This window comes from Balaenoptera physalus, assembly GCF_965194825.1.
Source record: "Balaenoptera physalus genome assembly, chromosome: 4".
NCBI lineage: Eukaryota > Metazoa > Chordata > Mammalia > Artiodactyla > Balaenopteridae > Balaenoptera > Balaenoptera physalus.
In genome coordinates, this window is record NC_138891.1 from 137188314 (window position 1) to 137215597 (window position 27284).

The 27284-nt window shown below is 37.7% G+C and overlaps 1 protein-coding gene across 1 annotated transcript in view; it reads right to left on the minus strand.

Moving 5' to 3' along the window:
• The window catches only part of SETD4 (SET domain containing 4), a 586654-nt gene that overhangs the window by 110124 nt on the left and 449246 nt on the right, over positions 1-27284 (minus strand). The window contains exon 25 of the mRNA XM_082458843.1: positions 139-27166. The gene's annotated coding sequence lies outside the window, so the exon portion shown is untranslated. The remainder of the gene's footprint in view (positions 1-138; positions 27167-27284) is intronic.

Here is a 27284-nt window from a genome sequence, read left to right on the forward strand (position 1 = left end):
TTGACAGGGCCGATTGCACAGACATCATTTAAACTAAGCTAAAAATGCCTTCAAACACTTTAAAAAGAGAAGACGCTGCATGAAAAATTGAAGGAACGGATGAGAAAACACCAAGCACAGACGGTTACAAAGTTCTACCTTGACTCCAGGTGGAAGGTTTTTGCTCAAATTCAAATTCCTTCAAGTGGAGTGATATTCTCAGGGCTTTCTCTGATGATCTGTGCTACTGAAAAAAAAGTCAGTGGTCAACTAAGCGCAGGAAACACTGATCTAAAAAGAAACATGGATCCTACTGCAGACCTTCTCAGAGCTTTTAACATGTTATTGCCAGTTGTGACCTTATGAGAGGAGGATAGAATTGGCAGAGTTTCCTAAAATTTACTTGACCATCTAATCTTTCTTCTCACTGCCTATCTATCTCCTAGAATTATTAATCCCAGGAACACATTTTGAAAAAGCTGAATTAGCAGAATATAACTTTAACCAGAAGAGTGAGCATTTCATAAAAGTAAATACCAAAGCATATAATAAACAATTCTGTTGTACTTAAGAGAAATCCATTGTCATTAGAGGCTCCATAATTTCTATATAAACCTCTAGTCCATACTGTGAGCAGAATCTAATATCCTTGCCAAGATCTCTGCAAATTCTTCTCCTGGATACTTCTGTCCCTGAGCCCCATGTTCTCCTGAACTAGGAATCTATGGACCATCTCTGCTCCAGTGTACAGCATCTCCTTCCAGCCCACATTAACCCAAATAAGGAATGCCAATCCTTTCCTAGATTTCTACCAAAACCGAACAAATAAACAAAAAAACCATCTCACAAGGTCTGTTTTTTATTTTTTGTAGGCTTTGCTAAATCCTGGGGAGGCATTTGGAACTTATACTGCAACAATGTAGTTGCAAGCAACTCAAAATTGAGTAGTAGACACACCTTTGCTTTCTTTTTTAAAAGCTTTATTGAGATGTAATTCACATACCATATAATTGACCTGTTTGAAGTATGCCTGAATGGTTTTTAATAGATTTACAGTGTTGAGACACACCTCCGCTTAACTTCCTCAATTAGTTCACCAAGGTGGTGGTCTTCCCAATCCTCTACCTTCTCTTTTTCTCTCGAACCCTCAAATTCAATTTCTTTCTTCTGCAATTCTTTGGTGTTCTTGCCTGCAGCCAATCTCTTTTAATCCCATCCCTCAACTCCAGATAGAACAGTAGGGTAACTTTCTAAATAAATATAAAGCAGCACTAGTTACAATAGCCAAGACATGGAAGCAATCCAAGTGTCCATCGACAGAAGAATGGATAAAGATGTGATATGTATATATATATATGACTCAGCCATAAAAAAGAATGAAATAGTGCCATTTGCAGCAACGTGGATAGACCTGGAGATTATCATACTAAGTGAAGTAAGTCAGAAAGACAAAGACAAATATCATATGATTTCACTTATTTGTGGAATCTAAAAAAATGATACAAATGAGCTTATTAATATTTACAAAACAGAAACAGACTCACACATATAGAAAACAAACTTGTGGTTACCAAAGGGGAAAGGGGGGTGGGAGTGGGATAAATTAGGAGTTTGGGATTAACAGATACACACTACTATATATAAAATAGATAACAAGAACCTACTGTACAGCACGGGGAACTATACTCAATGTCTTGTAATAACTTATAACGGAAAAAGAATCTGAAGAAGAATACATATATATACATATATGTATACATATATATATTTATAAATATATAAAAATGAATCACTTTGCTGTACACCCAAAACTAACACAACATTGTAAATCAACTATACTTCAATTAAAATATTTTTTTAAAAAGATGGATCTCTTCCTGAGTGTCAGATGTCAGAATTTACAATCTTGAAATAAATAAATAAAGACTTTATTGCATGAGGCCAATTTTCATCTCCCCTACAGAAGCCTCATGATGAATTCTATCGGATCGCTTCTGGAAAAGCTGCGGCTCTTCCTTTAATATAGTATCATCCTACATGAAAACGGTTATAGCTGTTTCTCACTTCCCTCAATCCATCTCCTTCACCTAGTTATGTCCCTCAGATAAACTTGCAGTAAAACCTAGACAGAGAGCTGAGTTCAGACTCCCTCATGACATCACCATCGCCTCTACCCGAACAAGCTGAGAAAATGCTATTATTCAGTCACAGGCAAACAATTCAATAGAGCAAGTGAGTATAGTGTTTCTGGCTGAAGGCCTAGCCTCCAACAAAAATGGCCCAGACTTTCTTAAGCAAAGAAGAGAGGGAGTGAAAGTAAATGGAGGAGAAATGGTAGTGGGTTTAAGAGCGCTGCACCATAGGTTTCTGACCGGCCATGTCAGATGTGGGCTGGGGATGAGAGGAGATCTCAAACTCCGTAAAAAGCAATGGGCACTGCGGAAAGCACAGGAAGACCATACCACCCCCACCCCCCCATCCTTAGGGTATTTCCACCCTGGTGAAGGGTAAACAGATCAATTGCAGGATTATGAGTTTGTTGTGCAGGGCACACCTAGAATTTTCTTTCCAGAAAGGCAGGCTCTACCAATTTTTTTAACCATTGGGTAATTATTGCAATAAAACAAAGCTCTACACATTTGCACTTGACCCACGTGTTCCCTGTATTCTCTATTTGTTCATTCCCTGTGTGTTCTGCCCAGGCCATACAAAGACACGTTTTCTTCACTCTACCTTGAAGCATTTGGTTTAAGGAATTTCAACTTTCTGTTGTGTTTCATCATAACTCCTTATACTTCATATCTTAAATAAATCTTTCTTCAACACTTAGATCAAATAGCTCGATGCTATGCACATGCAGCCAGCTGACATCGAGAGGATGCAAAGGATGGTGTGAGGGACTTCCTGGTCAGTCCATCGGGTACATCACTGCCTCACATCTCAGCAAGTGATGATCAGGTGAATAATTAAAACTTTATTTGGGAACCAAAGTCAACCAAGACAGGGAACTTGGAAAGGTGTCTGTGTCTAGTGGTCCCCAATCTCCATCTGCTCTCCCCACAATAATAGCATATTTAGATGGGCAGGTGCTGGTCCAGAAGCTATAGATCATCTCTAGACTATATTTCCTTCTATGCAGCTAGGGGGGCTATTCACACATAAGCCTTTAGATACACAAATTGGTTACTGGGCTGTTGTTACCTGGGGCAAAGAGGCTTTTTTTTTTTTTTTTTTAATTGAATCTGTTGAGAACTGATGCTTTTGTAAAATACAATACAAATTAATGATAAAACGAGCCAGTCATCTGGATCTCCTGGCAATGTCACATTGCTGTTAAAACTTTCCAAGTACTTGACTCTGTGCTTGTCTCAGCACAGACTGTCCAATAGGATGTGAGAGGAAGGTATGTACACGACCTGCAGGTCATGCTTTGAAAGGGAAAGGGCGTGGTCTCCCTTGCTCCTCCATGGTCCCCTTCTTATTGGCTAAAATGCAGCTGGCCCGTGAACTACCTGGGGCCACACAGACATGACCAGTGTGTTAGGAGGATAGAGAAACAAGGCAGAGAAAGTCTGGGCTCCACTGACTTCACTGAGCAAATTGCCTCACCAGCTTGAACTTTTACACTTCTATCTGGTTCAGGAGACATTGGTCACAATCGTGAACCTATACCTTATCAACATATGGACTCAAGGCCAGATTGCTAGTTGGAACATCTCTATACATATGGATGTCTGAGTATATAAACAAGTATTAAAAATCCTCTCAGCAGTGTTCTGTAGTTTTCAATGTAGAGATTTTGCAAGTATTTTGTCAAATTTAAGTGTTTTATATTTTTATGCTATTATAAAAGGAGTTGGTTTAAAAAAAATACATCAAGTTCACAATAAGGTCCTACTACATAGCACAGGGAACTATATTCAATATCTTGTAATAACCTATAATAGACAAGAATCTGAAAAAGAATAGATATATATATGTGTGTGTATATATATATGTGTGTGTATATATATATGTATAACTGAATCACTTTGCTGTACATCTGAAACTAACACATTATAAATCAACTATACTTCGATAAACAAATAATAATAAAAACTTGGAAAAAATACATCAAAGTCCAAGTGACTCTATGTCTAAATATTTGGGTAACACACCTTGAAATTCTTATTGGTTTGGTCCCTTAGTAAAAACAGAGTCAGAAATTTACCTCCTTTCCCTCCATGTGGGGACAGGCTACTGTCTCCCCTGAGGTCTGACAGCCTCTGCACAAAGATACACCTTGGTCATAAAAAACAATATATGATTATACGTATCCTAAAAATATCATTCAGCAATGAAATAGTTTGCTATGGAGCATATGGTTTTTTTCCTGGGGTTTGAAGGAATTTGATAATGTTTTTATATTAAATTTTGAAGCTAGTTGACGGAAAGCAGCCCATCTGCAAATGTTCCACACATAATGCACATTGACCACGGCCGGGACTTAAAAAGGTGTTGGATTAGGATGCAAAAAACAATAAACTCAGTTTAAAAGCACTTTACCTGTATGCCTGAATAATGAGCTATTAAAAGAACTGCCTTTAAAAAGACCTTTATTAAGTTAATAATTTAGTAATCTTATTAATTTAGAACCGATTGCTATTTATCCCAATGTGTGTGTGTGTGTTTAAAGGTATCTCATTTATTTTAAGCCTTGAGTAGAGCTTTCTGAACTGTCCAGGAATTGTTTGTAATCCGTCTGTGCCGAGATAAGCACAGAGATTTGGAGTCAAGTACTTAGAGACATTTATAGCTACATGACATTGCTGTGAAATCCAAACTCAAGTTCCACTTTCTAACAACTAATTTTTATTGTAAAGTATTGATACAAAAGCACCAGTTCTGAACAGACTTGACATTTTAAAAAAATGGCCTTTCATCACAGAGAGCAATTGGTCTAGTAACCAATTTGTGGATACGAAGGCCCATTTGCACATTAGCCCTCAGCTTCATATATGCCTTAACTCACACACAGCCAACATAAAAACTTCTTAAGGACAGAGGCACAGAAGTGAGCACCTACAGTAAAAACAAAACAAAAACTTATCATTCATATATTCTTGCCACTTGGCAACAGAGCAAGATTGTTATAATTGATATTGATTATTATCAGTGGACAAATTTGCAAAGCATAGTTTTATAAGAATATAAAAATTACAAAATAATTTATTTTATAAGATAGAACAATTTGTATTCATGTGTGTGTCTCAATCATAGAAACAATAATTGTCCCCATGCCTTCTGGACTTTGTCTTCAATTCTAAAACCATTTCTTAGAATTTGCTCCAGGTGTTGGTAGCTACACCTCTGGAAAGAGTCTTTTGTTAATACCAAATGCATTTGACTTATTTCTTTGGAAAGCTTTATTTTGTCCCTGGAGAAATGCAGCCTGGTTAAATGTCTGAGCAAATTGTTATTATTATTTTACTGAGCAATAAACTAAAGAGTGATTGAGTTACCAGTGACTCGGATATATTGTTAAGCCTGGAATCACATGGTTGAATGACCAGCTGGCCCAGAACTTGGGTGATTCAAATGATCCAGAAGACAAACGAGCCAGCAGCGAGAATGTCTCACACCAATGCAAACGCAATTAATGTCAACAAAATCCCATTAAATTTATCGGTTGCCTGGCTTCTGAAAATGGTGGAACCAACCTCTTTCCTGTGCCTGCAGGGCAAAGTCATTAGATGGAAAACAGCATCTTGTTAACCATGGAGTTCAGCCAGGTAAACATGGGGGGCAGTGCCAAGTCCTTGAGACACTTATAGAGGGTCAGCCTAGAAGGAGGGACCACAGAGAGGAGATGCTGGCCTTCCTTTATGACACACAGTAGGTTCTTCCTAAACAGTGTCTTCTTAGAGTCACCTTACAAGAGGGAAAGACTATATCTGATTGTCATTCAGTTCATAAAATAATGATTATATATGGCAGGAGGACAGAGAGAGAAAGATTGATTGAGATTTTGCCTACAAGTTCATCAAAGACTCCCACGTTTTTGTTTTTTGTCTTAGTTTTTAAAGTAAGAATGATTCATTTGTGCTGATTCAACTTCAACCATATTCACATCAGATGCTCTTATGCCCACAATTGGCAACTCTGTGCAACAAAACAGAACTCGCTGGCCCCAAAAGTCATCAAACCTACAATTTTGACTTCTGTTCTATGTGCTCACACCAACTGGATGAACATTGCTAAACTCATCCAACTCTAAACACTCTTAAATGATCCATCGTTGTGCTATTTGGCAATGTGATGGCGCCACTTCTGAGGTGACTCATGCCGCAAAACTCAACAACACTCCCCTTGTTCAAAGTAGAGATGATGAACAGTGAAAGGGCCAAGTCACAGAGGGCTTTTGTGTGAACAGACTTACCCCCCTGGGGTAACAGAAGTGTAGCCTGGAGAATGGTTTGGCTGGATAAGGCAAAAAAAAAAAAAAAAAAGCTAAACAATCAAAAAGCATAGATTTTCAAAGAGATCATTTTCCCAGCATGTCTGGTTCTGAATTCAAACCCTTAGATTTCAAGGTGTTCTATCAAAAATCTACTGAAATCAATCCGAAACAGCAAAATATTGAGGTGAAATGTTACCAGCATGAGAAAAAATGTCTAAAATACTTTTTTTCTTGTAAAGCAAATGTTCTTTGTTGGTTAAGTTGCTAATGCAAGATGTAGCACATTATGGCAGTGGGAAATTAAAAAATTATTACTCATTCATTGAGTCAATGCTTATGTGTCTGGCATTGCTCAAGGCTCATGGGATAGTATTTCTTTGTGCTCTTGCTTAATTTTTTTTTCCATTTTTAATAGTGATTAGTGCATGAAGAAAATCTGGGAGGGTAATGAGACAGAATTACGGAAGGGAATGGCAGAGTAATCCATTTAAGAGAGGGCAATCCCGTGAAATCTAAGAAATTTGAGCCACCATAACTCCCAGTGTCTTTTAATTCTTGTATTTTTACTTAGCCCATGGGAGAAATCAAAATTCATAAACGATTGCTGATCATGGATCTTTAGGGATAACAAAATTTGACATGTGATTAACATTCTGAAGAAAACTAGATTCTGGTTTTTCTTAACATGCCATGACAAGGCTCTTCTGGAATGCAGAGCAGAAGCCATTGAGGAACAGGGGGAAAAGCGGGATGGGGTTGAAAACATCAATAGAACCAAGAAGCAGTAAGCATAGGGCAAGGTGGAAGGAGGGACAGAGAATATACCTCATGGCTTCCTAGAAGAAGTTTTGGAATGTAATGAAGGAAGTAGAGGGAATATCTGTACATTAAACTTCCTGGAGCCTTCCCCATATTCTCCTAGACTCCTGAGCCTTTCTTTCATAACATTTTTTCTTTGCTGATTTAGATGTTACCAAAAAAAAAAAAAAAAGTTGTAGAGTTTCACTGCTGATTTTTTCTCCAGACCATTTGCTCATTCTTGCTCTGGGCACCCTAATCCATAATTATTGTCAGCTGAGACAAAACTAGCTGCTTCACGATTTACCGACTTATGCAGTCTCCACAGTATCGATCCCAGCAGAAATGTAGATCAGCTTTTCCAGGGAGATCCTCCCTCCTGAAGAAATGACCCTAGGCCAGTGTCCACCACAGAGAGAAATCCCGAAGAGCTCACCTGGGTGTGCAGGCAGGAGTTGGGAGGGTCACAGGGTCTCAAAGTCCATGTGACACACCATAGGCAGGAGCTCATAACTTGCTGCTCCCAGCAGTAAGACAGTGATGTGTCAGCGCTTTTCCTCTCTCCTTCTTGCCAACTAGAATTCATTTGGATCCTCGAAAATGGAGAAGAGAGACCAGAAATCAGTTTCCCTGATTACCCACTACCATACACCGCCATTTTGGCAGAGCTGGGCCCTGCAGCTGTGTGGAGGGCAAAGTCTATTTCAGTCCTGCCATCAGAATATCCAGCAGCCAATGGACAGGGGGGGGTGTGGTGTAAACTGGGGGAGGGAGAGGGAGCAGGGTTGGAGGGGTGTATCCGAAAGCTACAGGCACTGAAGTGGTCAGAGCTCTGCTAAATAAAGTGAACCTTTTCTTCCACGATTTTTTTCTCCTTGGACCAGCATTGGCAATTGTCCCCCCAGATAAGAGGGAGCCTAGCTGGGGCCACTCTGCAAATTCATGAGGCAGGGGAAACACACAAGCTGGGCATATGCATGATTATTACAGGAAGAGGAAAACACCGGAACTATTTAGCATCTCATGATTGGACAGGGCTATTGCTGAGACAGGGGTGGGGAAGAGACAAATGGGGTGGGGGAAATTCTCTAATCTTAATAAAATCTGTTTGCCTCTTCCAGTAAGTAAAATATTGAGTGATTACATGTCTGACCCTTTAATATCATCAGTGGAACGAGAGAGATCTAAAAGAAAATATTTAGAAAAAGAGAGTCTATATTTTGCCTTGCCTGTGTTATGCCTTAATAGATTCTCTCATTAGCAATAAGCCAATTCTATATAAACAATGTTTTCTCAGCAGGCAACAGCAAGTTAATAAGGTACCCTCAACACTCCTTAGAGCTCCCAGGCTTTAAGAACCTACTTAAAGAGATATTGTGGCTTTCCTGGTACTCGGCACACATTTCAGTGGGGAATAAATGGGTGTGTGCAAGGCAGTAGAGAGCAACTTCCCTTAACAAGTTTACTCTTTTTTTGCCACTGTCCACTAACATGGGGAAACGTGAGCAAAGCAATTAATCGGGCTTTACCTGCAAAAGGGGGAATATCATAAAACCATCAGAATATATACTACAAAGGTTAATTCATTTTTTCTTTCTAAATGACTTTTTTTCTCAATTTGCGAAGATGTTTTTAGTTCTTATTTTAAACAGATGTAACTTCTGAGGCGGGCAGATAAGCCATCTGAGTTTTAAAAACATAAGTCATTATTAATTGACTTTAGTTATCAAATTAAGTTTCTTCAAAGATCTGCTGACTTATTAAACCCCAAATCAGACACAATTGCTTTCCTGCACCTTTCCACTTCTCGATCAGCTACAAAATCTGATATTTGAGATGGATTCTATTTGCCTTTGCCCAAAACTTCTCAGAACCAAACTGGACAATTATTTCTCTTTCCTCATCCTATTTAGACTTCGTACTTCCCTGGGAAAATGTAAACAGTATTTGCAAAACAGCTTAAGGAAAACCTAATCATTTCCCTGGTTTTATTAACTTGATATTCATACCAGTAACTCTGTACTTCCACACATATCAATAAAGTTTATCACTTGTTTCCTTCATGGATTGGCTGACATTGTCAGGGCAAAATTTAATGTCTTAAGGTCAGTATTTTGGAATTATAAAAATGATTATTTTGGACATTCTTTGTAATATTATATATAGTTCAAAAGCCAACATCTGAAAATCTATTCCCCTTTAAGAAATGTCATAATTACCTTCAATTATACATTGAAACACATATAAACCTGTATTATAATTGGTATACTTTAAATCAGTTACTCACTTGGATCTTTAAGAATACAATTAAAACCAGTATAGTAGAGGAATACTTGCTACTGATCAAAAATAGAAAGATTTCACAATATGTGTTAACCTACATCTTAAGGTACCTTTCTTTTTCTTTATCTTATGAAATAAAAATGTTTTGCAAAATACAATTGCTACTCCCAAGCCCCCCTAGACAAGCCATTAAAATCAAAATGACAATCTTATTAGCTTTAACTTTAATTGGTTTTATACAATCAGTGCTTTAAGTTGTTAGGTAAATTCACTTCTCAATATATTTTAAGTATTAAAAGATTACCTTGATGTCTAACAAAAATAAAATAGTTGTATTAGCTTTAATTAAATTGCTTTTTCTCTCTTTTTAAGCATTACTTTCCCTCTGTCTTTCATTTTATATTATATGCACTGCCAGTATTCCCAATATTTTTAGAGTTTCAATACCCTACTGTTAACACATTTATGTTTTATTTGAAGAGAATTGAAACATACTTTAAAAGTTGAAAGTTTACCTCATTCCTTCAGAAAACTCAGTACACATCAATGTATCACAGTATCAGGATTGATCATCACCTATTTAGGGGCTGAATTATTCATATCTTAATTAGAATTTCTCATCTTTCTTTCAAAACACTTTAAACAGGTATAAATCAGTTTTAATATCCTGAAGATTTTAATTGGAAAATCACATTTGTATGATTATACTTCTAATAATTAAATCATTTTAAAGCTAGAGGAATACATTAGCTCAAACATTATTTTGAGGACAAGAAAATGGAGCTCCAGTACATATAATTTATTATGTGGCAAACAAACAAAATGCAATCTTGAATTAATTCACTGACACTATTCCTTGAGTAACAATAACAACAACAACAAAACTGTAAACAGTTTCAATGTTTGTTATATTGTTATTCGTAAATCCAGAAAAGCAAGCACAACTAAAAAAAAAAGCAAAAACAAAAAACAAAACCTTCAATTTTACATTCTACTCAAATATACAGGTGCTCTGACTATACCAAATCTGTTCTTACTAATACCCAAAGCAAGGGTTCTTAACATCGTTTTTGCTTTTGTTTTTTACATTACATCACATTTCACTGACATTTAAGTTATCAACCAGCTGAAGGGACTAAAAGCAGGCCCCCCCTTACTACTCAGAAAGATAACATTCACAGTGATAATGTGTCAGTCAACCGTACTTGAGGGATTTTGATTTTGATTCATTTCTTTTTTTTTTTTTTTTAATTTTATTTATTTATTTATTTATTTATTTATGTCTGTGTTGGGTCTTCGTTTCTGTGCGAGGGCTTTCTCTAGTTGTGGCAAGCGGGGGCCACTCCTCATCGTGGTGCGTGGGCCTCTCACTATCGCGGCCTCTCTTGTTGCGGAGCACAGGCTCCAGACGCGCAGGCTCAGTAGTTGTGGCTCACGGGCCTAGCTGCTCCGCGGCACGCGGGATCCTCCCAGACCAGGGCCCGAACCTGCGCCCCCTACACTGGCAGGCAGACTCCCAACCACTGTGCCACCAGGGAAGCCCTTGCTTCATTTCTTGTCTTTACAACTTTCACTTTGACGTTTTTCAAATGGACACAGCAATGAGTGAGTGGTGTGATTTTTTTTCATTCATTTATCTGGCCATTCTAAATCTCTCACTGAGTGCCTAATATACGTAAAGCATTATCAAATGGCATGACCACAAATAAAGCAAATATTGCCAAAGCCTCGATTAACAAAAATAGCATGTCTGGAATGAGGTAAGTGCTGGCTCAGATACTACCAGAGTATCATTTTCAGCCATCCTCTAATAAGGATGCACCTGGGGTGCACTAAGAAGCAAGTAACCAGAAATTGTCAGCCTGCAACATCTGGATGGACTAAGAATGTGTAGCCAGGGAGGAGATACCTTGGTTATAATAAACTTTTGTCTTGGAGTTCCTCAACTGTATCATTTAGTTAAGGCCTCCCCTATTTTTCTGTAGTATTTTTTTTCTCAGACTTTTAGTTGTGCTTTCTTACTTTTCAAACATATATAACTATGTTTATTTTACTCCCCCCAATGGATACACAAAACTGCAGGATCTACTAACAAGTCCTCTGTGTTGAACACTTTTGGGGCATCATTTACCAATGGGAAGGAATACTTTCTGCTCGTTTGCCTTTTAGCATTTATGTTTCCTTCTTAACTACACATCAAGCAAGAACATTTGAGATATCCCAAGTCCTGGAATTGGGTAAGGATTCCTCTGTTTATTTAAAATATTTGCTTAAGTTTTGCTTCATTTGTTTAAATACCCAATAAACCAGTAGTAATTTCTTTAATGCACATTCTATGTTTAAACCAAAAAGAAAGAATAAGTATGATCATATTGTGAAGTATATATGGTAAAGAATAAACTGGACTTTAAATTTATCACAGAGAGAGTTTGATCATCTATCTCCAAGGTTAAGTTCTTTAACTGCTCATAAAATTTGCCAAGCTTTCCTCACATCATTAGGATGTTTCAAATTGTAACCCCCAAAATCATTTGTTTTTACCTCAGTAATTTTATCTTGACTCTTTTTAATAGGCATGTGAGTGTCTTTCAATCCCTAAGTCTCTCCAAGACCAAACTAAAAAGGAAGACAGAGAGAGAAAATAAAAATCCCTTTCTTTGGCTCCTTCTAACCAATAATAGCTTATGAAGTTCATCATCTATGAAGGACAGAAAAGGCAGAATCACAGACACAACTGGAAAAGTAACAGGAGGTACCTTTCCATCTCACAGACTAACTTTGTGATGTCCTTCATTTAGCAGTTCCTAGGCCCAGGTGGAAATTTTCTAGCATCTTCTTAATAAAGTTTCATGTTGGGAAAGTTTCATGTAACAAGTCATGTTTATTATGTCAGCAGATTTTTTTTTTTTAAAGCTAGACTAAATTCATAAGCACCACACATGATTTACAATAAAACCTTAATGAAACGCTCAGAACTGTTTAAAAAGCTGCAGCAGGTTTTTAAGGAAATTGGTTGTCTGTATTTACTCTTTGAATTAAGTGTTAAAGGAAAACAGAATAATAATATATAAAACCCTGGTTTCCTGTAACAACAATAATTATGGTAACTAACATCTGTATATGGCTTTACAGTTTGCAAAGTGCTTTCTCATACATTACCTCATTTAGTAGAGTGGAAATGTTTAATGATCCCAGTCTTAAACTGCATTTCATTAATAGTATATATATATAATATTAATAAGCACATATATGTAATATTATATATATATATATATTAATAAACACATTTAGAAGAAACTATCTTCATAAGCACTCTGCCCTAAGCCTGAACAAAAGGGAGATAGGGAGATGTTGAAATCCAATATCAACCCCATAAATCAAATAAATGTCAAATAAAATCTGTCAAACACTTCATAATGTTCTGTGCATGTCATCAAACTCAAGGAGAATCCTGCTGTGTCACCTCAGAATGATAAAGAGATCTAAGGTGTGAAAGCACGCAGTTAGAAGTTTCATTAAAGCCTTATTTACTAGTTCCGAACGAATTTACATTGATCTTTTAAACTATTGCTAACCACAAATGCATTAAACCTAAACAGTCTTCATTTACTGAGAAATAAATGTGTCAGCAGAATCATGACTTTTGTCCAATGTTGTTCCGGCATTTAATTCACAAAGGCTCAGTGTTAAGCTTTTTATTGCTTGTTGTGCTAAAGCCTGTTCATTTAATTGCAAATATATTTCCTTCCTGCATCATTATCAAAATTGTTATCTTAAGGAAATATTTTTAAATAATCTGCTGGAAAACCAGAGCTGTACATGGGCTTATTCCGAATAATTGTTTCCTGCTACAGATGAGTTAGCAATTAAGTGGTAACGTTGCTTAAACAATTTTAAAAGGAGGTGAGGATAAAAGGAATCGGACTGTGCTGATCCAAGTTATGAGAAGCTTTTGGAGTTTTTTGTGGAGTCAACATGCACTCCTGGCTGATTTAATCAATACTTACCTGTTTACATTTTAAAAGAACTTGGTTAATGGTTCCAGGGCCTAATCTAATAAATAAATCATTTCAATGTAGGTTGTAATTTTGTGAGATATGAATTAATTCAAAAGTGACCTTAGTCTTTCTATCCTTGAAATGGAGACAAATGTTCTGCATTTGACCTTGACCTTGATATTTCCTTATATTAATTTGGGGAAAGGACTTGCAGCCAGGTTTTAAATTAAATGATGCCAGTAACACTATTATGGACACACCCATACTAAAGAAAAAAATAGAGATGTTATAATAAAATAAGTAAGAAAATGCAATATGTGACTCCAGACTCTCCAGGATTTACATGCACTTTTTAAAAAATTACTGTTCCATAGCTAAATACAACAGGCATGGCATGTTTGTTTCAGTGGGTGAAAATGTATCGACAGCATTCCCAATTCTTCATTAGTTAAACCCACACTAAATAGATTGCATCATATTGTCCATTAAAGGAGACTTACAAAAAAAAGAAGTGCTCTCTAGGAGATGACTCCAGTTCAATAGTATTTAAATTCAAGAAAAGAGCAATTGTTTACTGAGGAGATGACTATGGAAAATACTTTGGGGAGCGTTCATTATTTCTGAGATTAGTTCTATTGCTAACAGTGGAGAAAGACACAATTTCTAGAAATTAAACCAATATAAATCAAGCTTCCAATGGGAAGCAACCAAGATAATTCAAATTTGCAGTTAAAAAAATTGCCAGTAATTGACTGGTGGTTATTGCTCTATTTCAAAAGAAGTGAGAAACCCTCCATGTACCTGTTACTATATGGAATTATCCAGTTTATTTCAGAGGGAAACAGTAAGAAAATAATTGGCAGGGTGGGACCAGAAATGGGTGGACCCCTGCAGTGGACCAATGAGCAATTAGCCATGTCCTGCGTGGCCAAGACTGGGGAGTGACAGGAAGACATCAATGATAAGAGCCTAAGGTAGTAAACACTCACAGCCTACCTTGATTCATCTTGTCCTTTGCCCGCCATGGAGTATCGGGAACATGGGCAAGGGATAACCATTCCCAAGATACAGAGGGTACCCACCCCAAACTTCAACAATACGTCTACATCCCAGCAGCCTGGAAACCAACAGACTTGTCTAGGTATTTTCTGGGTTTCTCCTGCGAACTCACAGAGCGAAGGGCTCCAGGAGTGTGATGGAAATGGGTAGCAGCTACTAAGTAGTTAGAAAATGGAGTTAGAAAATGGGTAATATGGGAAAGAGATTTCCATTTCTGCAGTCAGCTGAGCCTCTGAAACCTGGCTTCCAAAGAACGAAGGTGTTACCTTAACAAGGCTGTTGATGGCCATCCTCTCATGTCTCTGCCCACATGCATCTTTCAACGTGCTCTCCCATCGTCACAACCTTCTGCCGCTGTCACCCTCTTCCTCTCCCGGGTCTCACATGGTTATAAATATTGCAGTTCTTGAGCACTTGTGTGCCCTTCCACCGGCTTCAGAACTCCTCTCCTTGCTTGCTCACCTCCACACACCTCCCACCACTTTGTTTTTGACCTAACACTACCTGTGGTTTTCTTGTAGCTTCCACCATCCATTTAGGTACTCCAAAGGACTGGATTATTGTCTAAAATGCCTTCTTGAAATCAAGACCCAATTCCTTTCTGAGGTCAAAGCTCAGCTTTCCTCTTGCCCACAGTCACCTGCTATTTGGCAATCTTCTGCCATCCATAAAAGCATCCTGCATGCCCTAAAGTGTACCGCAACATACTAACTCTTTGCTGCTCCCAAGCCGAAGAGATGCTCAGCAAGGATCTACCTTCTCCTCTTCTGGTCTTACCTTAGCCTTCACGGGACGCCAAGTATATGCACGCACTTCATATGTTCTCATTCTCTGAAAATCCAGGCGAACAATGTCAGTATCACCAGCTACCTAATTCTCCCTTAAGAAAATATATGTTTAACAAAACTTTAGGACCTTCTGGAGATCACAGCTGAGGAAAAGCGTCTGAGTACTTTCAAACGATTAATTCGAAAACCTGAGACACAGTATACATTCTTTTTATGAACAACAACATGGATGTTTACATTCAAGTTCCTGCCGAGATGTGGACACAGATGTCTCAAGCTGGTAACAGGCAGAGCAAATCAGACTAGAAAGTGTGTTTTAGCCCACACAGGCTAATTCGTATCTTAACCTGGTCTGGATCCAATACATAAAAATCTGACGGCGTGACAACAGAGACCATGTTTCCATACTTTCTGTAGTGACTGGGCAGACATTGTACTCTTCATATACAACATATGTTTCCCAGGACTTGAGGAACCCAGCCCACTTCTCTCAAACATATAACCTGTGTGACCCCCAAGGAGATTTGAATTGTCCACCCTTGATCGATAAATTTTTTGAAAGTCAAGAAAATTTTGATGAATAAGAAATAGATAGATTTTTACTTAGTGTGCTTTTGTGAATCCTCTTAATAGCTTCATTCCAACCACATCCCAATCCAGTGACTATACCTGTTTACTTTTCCTAATGATGAAACAGGGTTGGTCCCTTTGCATATGTGGCATCTAAGAGAAACCATGAGCATCCATCAAGGGCATTAAGTGTTAACCTCACTTTCACTTTATGAGTTTCAGGCCATAGGCTTGTGGACCAACCCAACTGTTGATCCATAAACAGTGTTCCCATCCTGAAGAGTATGAAGTGAGGTTAAGCGCAAGAAACCACCAAGAGCATCTCCTTCAAATATTTACAAGGCTGTAATATATGTATGTGTTTTATGTCTCGGTCAATATGTCTGATTGGTGGGAGTTCCATTTTTATGAGTTCCAGGTGCTTCAACTCATGAGCTTTTTATTCACATCTAGAATATAGGTATATATATTTCCAGATATAATCTTATCCAGCCTCTTCAGATGTTAGTACTAACAATTTCAAGAATATTCAAGCAATAGGATGGAACAGATTCTTCTAGAATTAAACCAAAACAATATTAATAATAACAATCATAAGACCAAGATGAAACATTATAAGAGCCTCATTTGGGAAGTTATCTAAAGAATAAGCCATTTATTAATGAGTATAAACCCTATTTATACATTCAATCATTCCCATCTTCAACTCATTGTTCTACTATTTCTTTCAATATTTTACTTCTATATGATGCCCCTTTGACCCCTCAGTAGGTTTCATTGGGAAGGTATGCTCTTTGAGAAAATAAGATCAATAATGTTATCACTTTCAATTGCGCTATCATTTTCACAGATCCAAGCTGAAATGAAATCAATTATGAGAACAAGTAGCACTGTTTTATTACTAATGAATGAATTTAGCATTGTTTCCCATATTCCCACCTCTTAAAATGGAAGAAATAGAGCAAATGTGGTCCAGAGAAAGCTCAAATAGTCCAGGCTAATGGTGGAAATACTTAAGTATCATCCGTATACAGCTAATATAAACCAAAGTGGCTTATTACCACTGTTTTGTGATTTATGACTCACATTATGACTTTATTTTGAAATGGTTGCATGAAATATTAATGTGTGGTGAAAGAACACACAAGAAGGAGCAGGGATCATGTTCTATCAGATGTTAGGCTGCTTAGTGATTTATTCCTCATAATACACTGAACTCAAGTCTTGGTATCCTATCTGCTCTCTTATTGTAATCAGCCCCTCATATTCAAACTTTTCAAGGTGAGGTAGCCCTACTTTCGTTCCTAGATTGTAGGTTGTGTACTGTTAATTTTTAAAAGGATGGAGTAGTTTATAACAAATGTGAATAATTTATAGCAAATGTTCTCAGCATTGATTAGTGTTCTTTAGAAATAGAATGTCTTCTTGATATGCATCACTCCTTTAATGCCTTATGAAAAGTCAGAAGACCTGTTACTGCACTGCTTAATGGACAAATCAACTTTAATTTTAGTCATATATAACATGAAAAATAAGTAGCTATGTTTTTCCCTGTTTGGGATTTGCCAGGCATTAACACTGAACATTAGCTCAAAGCAATCTAAAGAGAAGTTAACAATAGGACACAATTGCTCTCCCTTGGAATTTACATTTGATCTGGTTTCTCCAAACATTGGGGTGGATGGTTTCTGAAATCTTTCATTTTGCTGCACTTTAAGTCATTCTGCACCTCACTTTGCAAAGCTCGAACCTGGGGACTTAAGTAACAGATTTCACAACAACTTTACTGAAAAGTATGTTAATTTATACAGTTTCCTATTTCATTTTAATTTGATCAACTGCATCCGATGCATGAAAAACAGTATCTTTTTGAATCATCATGAAAGTTAACATGGTTTGATTTTTATAGTATTGAATTCACCAACTATGATTTTATCAAATATATTTAAATGTCAATTATTGGTAAATAAAGAAAATAACATAAAATAATAATAGTTGACACTGTTCTTTCTATACAAATGACATACACTGTCCAAGAGCTTTACATATATTAACTGACTTTATTCTCTCAATAACCTGTAACATAAGTACTGTTGTAAGGCCTGATATACATAGAGGAAACTGAGGCACAGAATCAGTAAGTAACGTGCCCTAGTGACACTGCCAGTAGCGGAATTCGATGTAAGAAATTAGATGGTTTGATTTCAGAATCTATGCTCTTACTACTACACTATTCCTATTGTCCTTTGCTCAGAAACATTTAGCTTCAATGCCCTTTGTATAAACACGAAAAATGAAAAGATCCAATGATCTGGACCTTAAGAGTACAAAATCTAACTTTATGAAGGACCAATGTTAAGAATTAGGTTCAAATGGTGAAAGGGGAAAAGGACAGATTTTGCTTTTGAAATTCTTTAACATGTCCTTGAACACCCATGGTCACCCAAATGGCAAGATGGCTATTTCCTGTATGCTCCAGAGGTAGTAAAATGTACAGCAAGAGCACTAGGTCAGAGAGAACTTGGCTATGAATACACATCATACTGGGCAATCCTGGGATTATCGCTGAACTTCTCTGAGCCAAGATTTCCATTTCCAAACTAGATGATAACACCCACCAATAAAGCAGTTGTAACAATAAGAGCTAATATAAAGTGTCTGGCATATAGGTACACGGTATGTTATGATATATATCTGTTGTCATTGTTTTTGTTCTATCAACTTTATTCTTTCAGCAAGCCTATCCTCAGACCGAGTCACTGCATGAGTGCAGGGAACTCAGCCCTTTAATGATGTTAACCCCTAAGATCGTTAGTTACCCTTCCCCCCTTGCTCCTGCCATTCAAACTTACATTGCAACTCACTCAGTTAAATTCACATGCATTCTTAACTTCCAATAGCCATTGGAAAAACGATACAAGAGACACTGAGAAGGCAGGGGGACTATGTGATGTCCTACACAAACACATCTCCACTCAGGGAAAATCCTTTCAGGGAAGATGCCTTGCTCTTACCTCTGTGGTTCGGTTGGTAAATGTGTGACCACTGATATTCCTTGTCTGTTAATTCCTAGTCCTTTCCCAGCAAGATAAGGGCTTGAGAGAATAAATAGAAGAAAATCAAAGAGAAAAGAATCTGTATGATTTGGGAAAAGAAGACAGATGGAAACCAAGAGGGAGAAGAAATGAAGAAAAGAGAGAAAGGGAGAAAAGGTTTCTTCCAGAGAGAAAGTAAACCAATAGTAGACATTTCTGCATGGAATAACTGTGGTAGAAATAGGATGCAAACTGAGCCAGGCTCATTTATTGTTTCGTGCAGCCAGTTATAGAAAGTAGTGTGAATAGCAAAGGGTTCTGCCACAAACATGGAATTCCCAAAAATGAAAAAGGGCAATTCCATGGAAGTGAAGCATTGCTGCAGCCTTATTGTATTATTATTATGAAAAAGCACATCACACGCCAAGGGCTGTTCAACTTTGTAACTTAGCTGCCCTAAGACAAGGGTGTGAGGTCTAAATGCTCCTCCCCCGACCTAACCAGAAGTGGATGGAGATATAACCCTTTATGCACCTGAGGCTCCAAGGAATGATTTTTAAAGTTGCCTCCATCTCTTTAGATGTATGCATGAGGGGAGAAATGGCCTGCATAGAGCAATTTTTTAAATGCTGCTTAATTTTTTTCCTTTATATCTACCATCTTTTTCTTTTGACCGTTTTGTGTCATAAGGATCGTGACTACTTTTTTTTAAACTTTTGCTCCCTCCTTTCTCTCATCTTTCTTTCCCAATTTTAATTCTCCCCTGAGAATAGATCAGAACCCCAGACTTCAGTCTAGACTTCCCATAGCTCCCCCTCCTCCCCTACCGCAATGACCCAATTGCCTGATTGTGAATGAGTAAGTGTCATGGAAAAGAGGTCTATGTACATAACTACTAACCTATGTTTCATAATGGAAAGTTCTAAAGCCAAAAAGACTACTTTGGAAGGGACCTTCAAGATGGTGGAGGAGTAAGACATGGAGATCAGCTTCCTCACCACAAATACATCAAAAATACATCTACATGTGGAACAACTCCTACAGAACACCTACTGAACGCTGGCAGAAGACCTCAGACATCCCAAAGGGCAAGAAACTCCCCGCGTACCTGGGTAAGGCAAAAGAAAAAAGAAAAAACAGAGAGAAAAGAATAGGGACAGGACCTTCCCCTCTGGCAGGGAGCTGTGAAAGAGGAAAACTTTCCACACACTGGTGCAGACAAGGGGTGGGAGTGGGGGAAGCTTCGGAGCCATGGAGGACAGTGCAGCAACAGGGGTGCAGAGGACAAAGTGGAGAGATTCCCACACAGAGGATCGGTGCCGACAAGCACTCACCAGCCCAAGAGGCTTGTCTGCTCACCCGCCAGGGCAGGCAGGGGCTGGGAGCTGAGGCTCGGGCTTCGGAGGTCAGACCCCAGGGAGAGGACTGCGGCTGGCCGTGTGAACACAGCCTGAAGGGGGCTAGTGCACCACAGCTAGCCGGGAGGGAATCCGGGAAAAAATCTGGACCTGCCTAAGAGGCAAGAGACCACTGTTTCAGGGTGCACAAGGAGAGGGGATTCAGAGCGCCGCTTAAAGGAGCTCCAGAGATAGGCGTGAGCCACGGGCGTGAGCCCTGCCTCTGTGGAATACCTGAATAGACAATGAATCATCCCAAAATTAAGGCAGTGGACTTTGGGAGCAAAGGTAGACTTGGGGTTTGCTTTTTGCGTATAATTTGTTTCTGGTTTTATGTTTATCTTAGTTTAGTATTTAGAGCTTATTATCATTGGTAGATTTGTTTATTGGTTAGGTTGCACTCTTCTTTTTATATATATTTTTTTCCTTTTTCTCTTTTTCTGAGGGTGTATGTGTATGCTTCTTTGTGTGATTTTCTCTGTATAGCTTTGTTTTTACCATTTGTCTTATGTTTCTGTCTGTCTTTTTTTTTTTTTAGTATAGTTTTTAGCGCTTGTTATCATTGTTGGATTTGTTTATTGGTTTGGTTGCTCTCTTATTTCTTTCTTTCTTGTTTTAATTATATTTTTATATTTTTATTTTTAATAATTTTATTTATTTTAATTATTTTATCCTATTATTTTCTTGCTTTTTTTTCAACCCTTTTCTTCTGAGCCATGTGGCTGACAGGGTCTTGGTGCTCCAGCCGGGTATCAGGCCTAAGCCTCTTAGGTGGAAGAGCCGAGTTCAGGACATTGGTCCACCAGAGACTTCCTGACCCCATGTAATATCAAATGGCAAAAGCTGTCCCAGAGATCTCCATCTCAACACTAAGACCCAGTTCTACTCAACAACCAGCAAGCTACAGTGCTGGACGCCCTATGCCAAACAACTAGCAAGGCTGGAACACAACCCCATCCATTAACAGAGAGGCTGCCTAAAATCCTAATAAGTTCACAGACACCCCAAAACACACCACCAGATGTGGTCCTGCCCACCAGAAAGAAAAGAACCAGCCTCATCCACCAAAACACAGGCACCAATCCCCTCCACCAGGAAGCCTACACAACCCACTGAACCAACCTTAGCCAATGGGGGCAGACACCAAAAACAGCGGGAACCTGGGGCCTGCAAAAAGGAGACCACAAAGGCAGTAAGTTAAGCAAAATGAGAAGACAGAGAAACACACAGCAGATGAAGGAGCAAACTAAAAACCCACCAGACCAAAAAAAAAAATAAAGAGGAAATAGGCAGTCTACTTGAAAAAGAATTCAGAGAAATGATAGTAAAGATGATCCAAAAACTTGGAAATAGAATGGAGAAAATACAAGAAACGTTTAACAAGGAACTAGAAGAACTGAAGAGCAAACAAACAATGATGAACAACACAATAAATGAACTTAAAAATTCTCTACAAGGAATCGATAGCAGAATAACTGAGGCAGAAGAACGGATAAGTGACCTGGAAGATAAATAGTGGAAATAACTAACGCAGAGCAAAATAAAGGAAAAAGAATGAAGAGAGTAGAGGACAGTCTCAGAGACCTCTGGGACAACATTAAACGTAACAACTTTCGAATCATAGGGGTCCCAGAAGAAGAAGAGAAAAAGAAAGGGTCTGAGAAAATATTTGAAGAAATGATAGGCAAAAACTTCCCTAAGATAGGAAAAGAAATAGTCAATTAAGTCCAGGAAGTACAGAGAGTCCCATACAGGATAAACCCAAGGAGAAACACGCCAAGACACATATTAATCAAACTATCAAAAATTAAATACAAACAAAAAGTATTAAAAGCAGCAAGGGAAAAACAACAAATAACATACAAGGGACTCCCCATAAGGTTAACAGCTGATTTCTCAGAAGGAACTCTGCAATCCAGAAGGGTGTGGCAGGACATATTTAAAGTGATGAAAGGGAAAAACCTACAACCAAGATCACTCTACCCAGCAAGGATCTCATTCAGATTCGACGGAGAAATTAAAACCTTTACAGACAAGCAAAAGCTAAGAGAATTCAGGCACCAAACCAGCTTTACAACAAATGCTAAAGGAACTTCTCTAGGCAGGAAACACAAGAGGAAGAAAAGACCTACAATAACCAACCCAAAACAATTAAGAAAGTGGTAACAGGAACATACATATTGATAATTACCTTAAATGTAAATGGATTAAATGCTCCAACCAAAAGACATAGACTGGCTGAATGGGTACAAAAACAATACCTGTATATATGCTGTCTACAAGAGACTCACTTCAGACCTAGGGACACATACAGACTGAAAGTGCGGGGATGGAAAAAGATATGCCATACAAATGGAAATCAAAAGAAAGCTGGAATAGCAATTTTCATTACAGACAAAATAGACTTTAAAATAAAGACTGTTACAAGAGACAAAGAAGGACACTACATAATGATCAAGGGATCAATCCAAGAAGAAGATATAACAATTGTAAATATTTATGCACCCAACATAGGAGCACCTCAATACATAGGGCAAATGCTAACAGCCATAAAAGGGGAAATCGACAGTAACACAATCATAGTAGGGGACTTTAACACCCCACTTTCACCAATGGACAGATCATCCAAAATGAAAATAAATAAGGTAACACAAGCTTCAAATGATACATTAAACAAGATGGACTTAATTGATATTTAGAGGACATTCCATCCAAAAACAACAGAATACACTTTCTTCTCAAGTGCTCATGGAACATTCTCCAGGATAGATCATATCTTGGGACACAAATAAAGTCTTGGTAAATTTAAGAAAATTGAAATTGTGTCAAGTATCTTTTCCGACCACATACCTATGAGACTAGATATCAATTACAGGAAAAAATCTGTAAAAAATACAAACACATGGCAGCTAAACAATACCTTACTAAATAACCAAGAGATCACTGAAGAAATAAAAGAAGAAATAAAAAAATACCTAGAAATAAATAACAATGAAAACACGACGACCCAAAACCTATGGGATGCAGCAAAAGCAATTCTAAGAGGGAAGTTTATAGCAGTACAATCCTACCTCAAGACACAAGAAGCATCTCAAATAAACAACCTAACCTTACACCTAAAGCAATTAGAGAAAGAAGAACAAAAAAAAAACCCCAAAGTTAGCAGAAGGAAAGAAATCCTAAAGATCAGATCAGAAATAAATGAAAAAGAAATGAAGGAAATGATAGCAAAGATCAATAAAACTAAAAGCTGGTTCTTTGAGAAGATAAATAAAATTGATAGACCATTAGCCACACTCATCAAGAAAAAAAGAGAGAAGACTCAAATCAATAGAATTGAAAATATAAAAGAAGTAACAACTGACACTGCAGAAATCCAAAGATCGTGAGAGATTACTATAAGCAGCTCTATGCCAATAAAATGGACAATCTGGAAGAAATGGACAAATTCTTAGAAAAGCTCAACCTTCTGAGACTGAACCAGGAAGGAATAGAAAATATAAACAGACCTATCACAAGCACTGAAATTGAAACTGTGATTAAAAATCTTCCAACAAACAAAAGCCTAGGACCAGGTGGCTTCACAGGATAATTCTATCGAACACTTAGAGAAGAGCTAACACCTATCCTTCCCAAACTCTTCCAAAATATAGCAAAGGGAGGAACACTCCCAAACTCATTCTACGAGGCCATCATCACCCTGATACCAAAACCAGACTAACATGTCACTAAAAAAGAAAACTACAGGCCAATATCACTGCTGAACATAGATGCAAAAATCCTCAACAAAATACTAGCAAACAGAATCCAACAGCACATTAAAAGGATCATACACCAGGATCAATTGGAGTTTATCCCAGGAATGCAAGGATTCTTCAATATATGCAAATCAATCAATGTGATACACCATATTAACAAGCTGAAGGATAAAAACCTTATGATAATCTCAATAGATGCAGAAAAAGCTTTCGACAAAATTCAACACCCATTTATGATAAAAATCCTCCAGAAAGTAGGCATAGAGGGAACTTACCTCAACATAATAAAGGTCATATATAACAAACCCACAGCCAACATCGGTCTCAATGGTGAAAAACTGAAACCATTTCCACTAAGATCAGGAATAAGACAAGGTTACCCACTCTCACCACTATTATCCAACATAGTTTTGGAAGTTTTAGCCACAGCAATCAGAGAAGAAAAAGAAATAAAAGGAATCCAAATCAGAAAAAAAGATGTGAAACTGTCACTGTTTGCAGATGACATGATACTATACATAGAGAATCCTAAAGATGCTACCAGGAAACTACTAGAGCTAATCAATGAATTTGGTAAAGAAGCAGGATACAAAATTAATGCACAGAAATCTCTTGCATTCTTATATGTTAATGATGAAATATCTGAAAGAGAAATTAAGGAAACACTCCCATTTACCGTTGCAACAAAAAGAATAAAATACCTAGGAATAAACCTACCTAAGGAGACAAAAGACCTGTATGCAGAAAACTATAAGACACTGATGAAAGAAACTAAAGATGATACAAACAGATGGAGAGATATACCATGTTCTTGGATTGGAAGAATCAACACTGTGAAAATGACTATACTACCCAAAGCAATCTACAGATTCAATACAATCCCTATCAAACTACCAATGGCATTTTTCACAGAACTAGAATAAAAAATTTCACAACTTGTATGGAAACACAAAAGACCCCTAATAGCCAAAGCAATCTTGAGAAAGAAAAACGGAGCTGGAGGAATCAGGCTCCCTGACTTCAGACTATACTACAAAGCTACAGTAATCAAGACAGTATGGTACTGGCACAAAAACAAAAATATAGCTCAATGGAACAGGATAGAAAGCCCAGAGATAAGCCCATGCCCATATGGTCACCTTATCTTTGATAAAAGAGGCAAGAATATACAATGGAGAAAAGACAGCCTCTTCAATAAGTGGTGTTGGGAAAACTGCACAGCTACATGTAAAAGAATGAAACTAGAACACTCCCTAACCCCAAACACAAAAATAAACTCAAAATGGATTGAAAACCTAAATGTAAGGCCAGACACTATAAAACTCTTAGAGGAAAACATAGGCAGAACACTCTATGACATAAATCACAGTAATATCCTTTTTGACCCACCTCCCAGAGAAATGGAAATAAAAACAAAAATAAACAAATGGGACCTAATGAAAATTAAAAGATTTTGCACAGCAAAGAAAACCATAAACAAGAGGAAAAGGCAACCCTCAGAATGGGAGAAAATATTTGCAAATGAAGCAACTGACAAACGATTAATCTCCAAAATTTACAAGAAGCTCATGCAGCTCAATATCAAAAAAACAAACAACCCAATCCAAATGGGCAGAAGATCTAAATAGACGTTTCTCCAGAGAAGATATGCATATTGCCAACAGACACATGAAAGGATGCTCAACATCAGTAATCATTAGAGAAATGCAAATCAAAACTACAATGAGGTATCACCTCACACCAGTCGGAATGGCCATCATCAAAATATCTACAAACAATAAATGCTGGAGAGGGTGTTGAGAAAAGGGAACCCTCTTGCACTGTTGGTGGGAATGTAAATTGATACAGTCACTGTGGAGAACAGTATGGAGGTTCCTTAAAAAATGAAAAATAGAACTACTATATGACCCAGCAATCCCACTACAGGGCATATACCCTGAGAAAAGCATAATTCAAAAAGTGTCATGTACCACAATGTTCACTGCAGCTCTATTTACAATAGCCAGGACATGGAAGCAACCTAAGTGTCCATCGACAGATGAATGGATAAAGAAGACGTGGCACATATATACAATGGAATATTACTCAGCCATAAAAAGAAACAAAATTGAGTTATTTGTAGTGAGTTGGATGGACCTAGAGTCTGTCATACAGAGTGAGGTAAGTCAGAGAGAGAAAAACAAATACTGTATGCTAACACATATATAGGGAATCTAAAACAAAAACAAAAACAAAAAAAAAATGGTTTTGAAGAACCTAGGGGCAGGACAGGAATAAAGACGCAGATGTAGAGAATGGACTTGAGGACACAGGGAGGAAGATGGGTAAGCTGGGATGAAATGAGAGAGTGGCATGGACATATATACACTACCAAATGTAAAATAGATAGCAAGTTGGAAGCAGCCATATAGCACCGGGAGATCAGCTTAGTGCTTTGTGACCACCTAGAGGGGTGGGATAGGGAGGGTGGGAGGGAGACGCAAGAGGGAGGGGATATGGGGATATATGTATACGTATAGCTGATTCACTTTGTTATACAGCAGAAACTAACACACCATTATAAAGCAATTATACTCCAATAAAAATGTAAAAAAAGAAGACTACTTCGTGTGGGCCACCACACCAGTTAGGAGGAAAGTTCCTTTTAAACACAATCACTCATGTGTCATCTCAAATATTAAACCCTGAGAGATGTTTCACAGTGTATGGGTCTAGTGCTGTTGACCAGTTGGCCAGTAGACTGTTAAATAAACCACGTTGTCCATGAATTCCCCCCACACATTAAAAGGCAGAAGTTGGCAAATATATACAATATACTTTGGCTTATTAAGGGTATTTTTAGACTATCACTTTTGGGCTAATAAAAAAAAATTGACTTTTGTAGAAGGGAAAAACTCTCTGGAGTACTTGGAATATCATGCATTCCAGACTTGGAAAGGAGTTACAATTTCCAGTTTCAACAAAAATTTTCTTACCTAAATAGGAAGCCAAAAAAAAAAAAAAAAAAAAGAAGTTTACATCATAACTCAGGTCCGTCTATTCTTCTGATAAGAAAATAAGACCTAAAACAAAAACAAACAAAAACTCATCAGTTATTAAACTTCGTAGGAGGATAAAGAAATGTCATCCTCACTGTCAAATTTCTTTATATATTCCTTGAGAGGTAAATGGGTCCTGTCT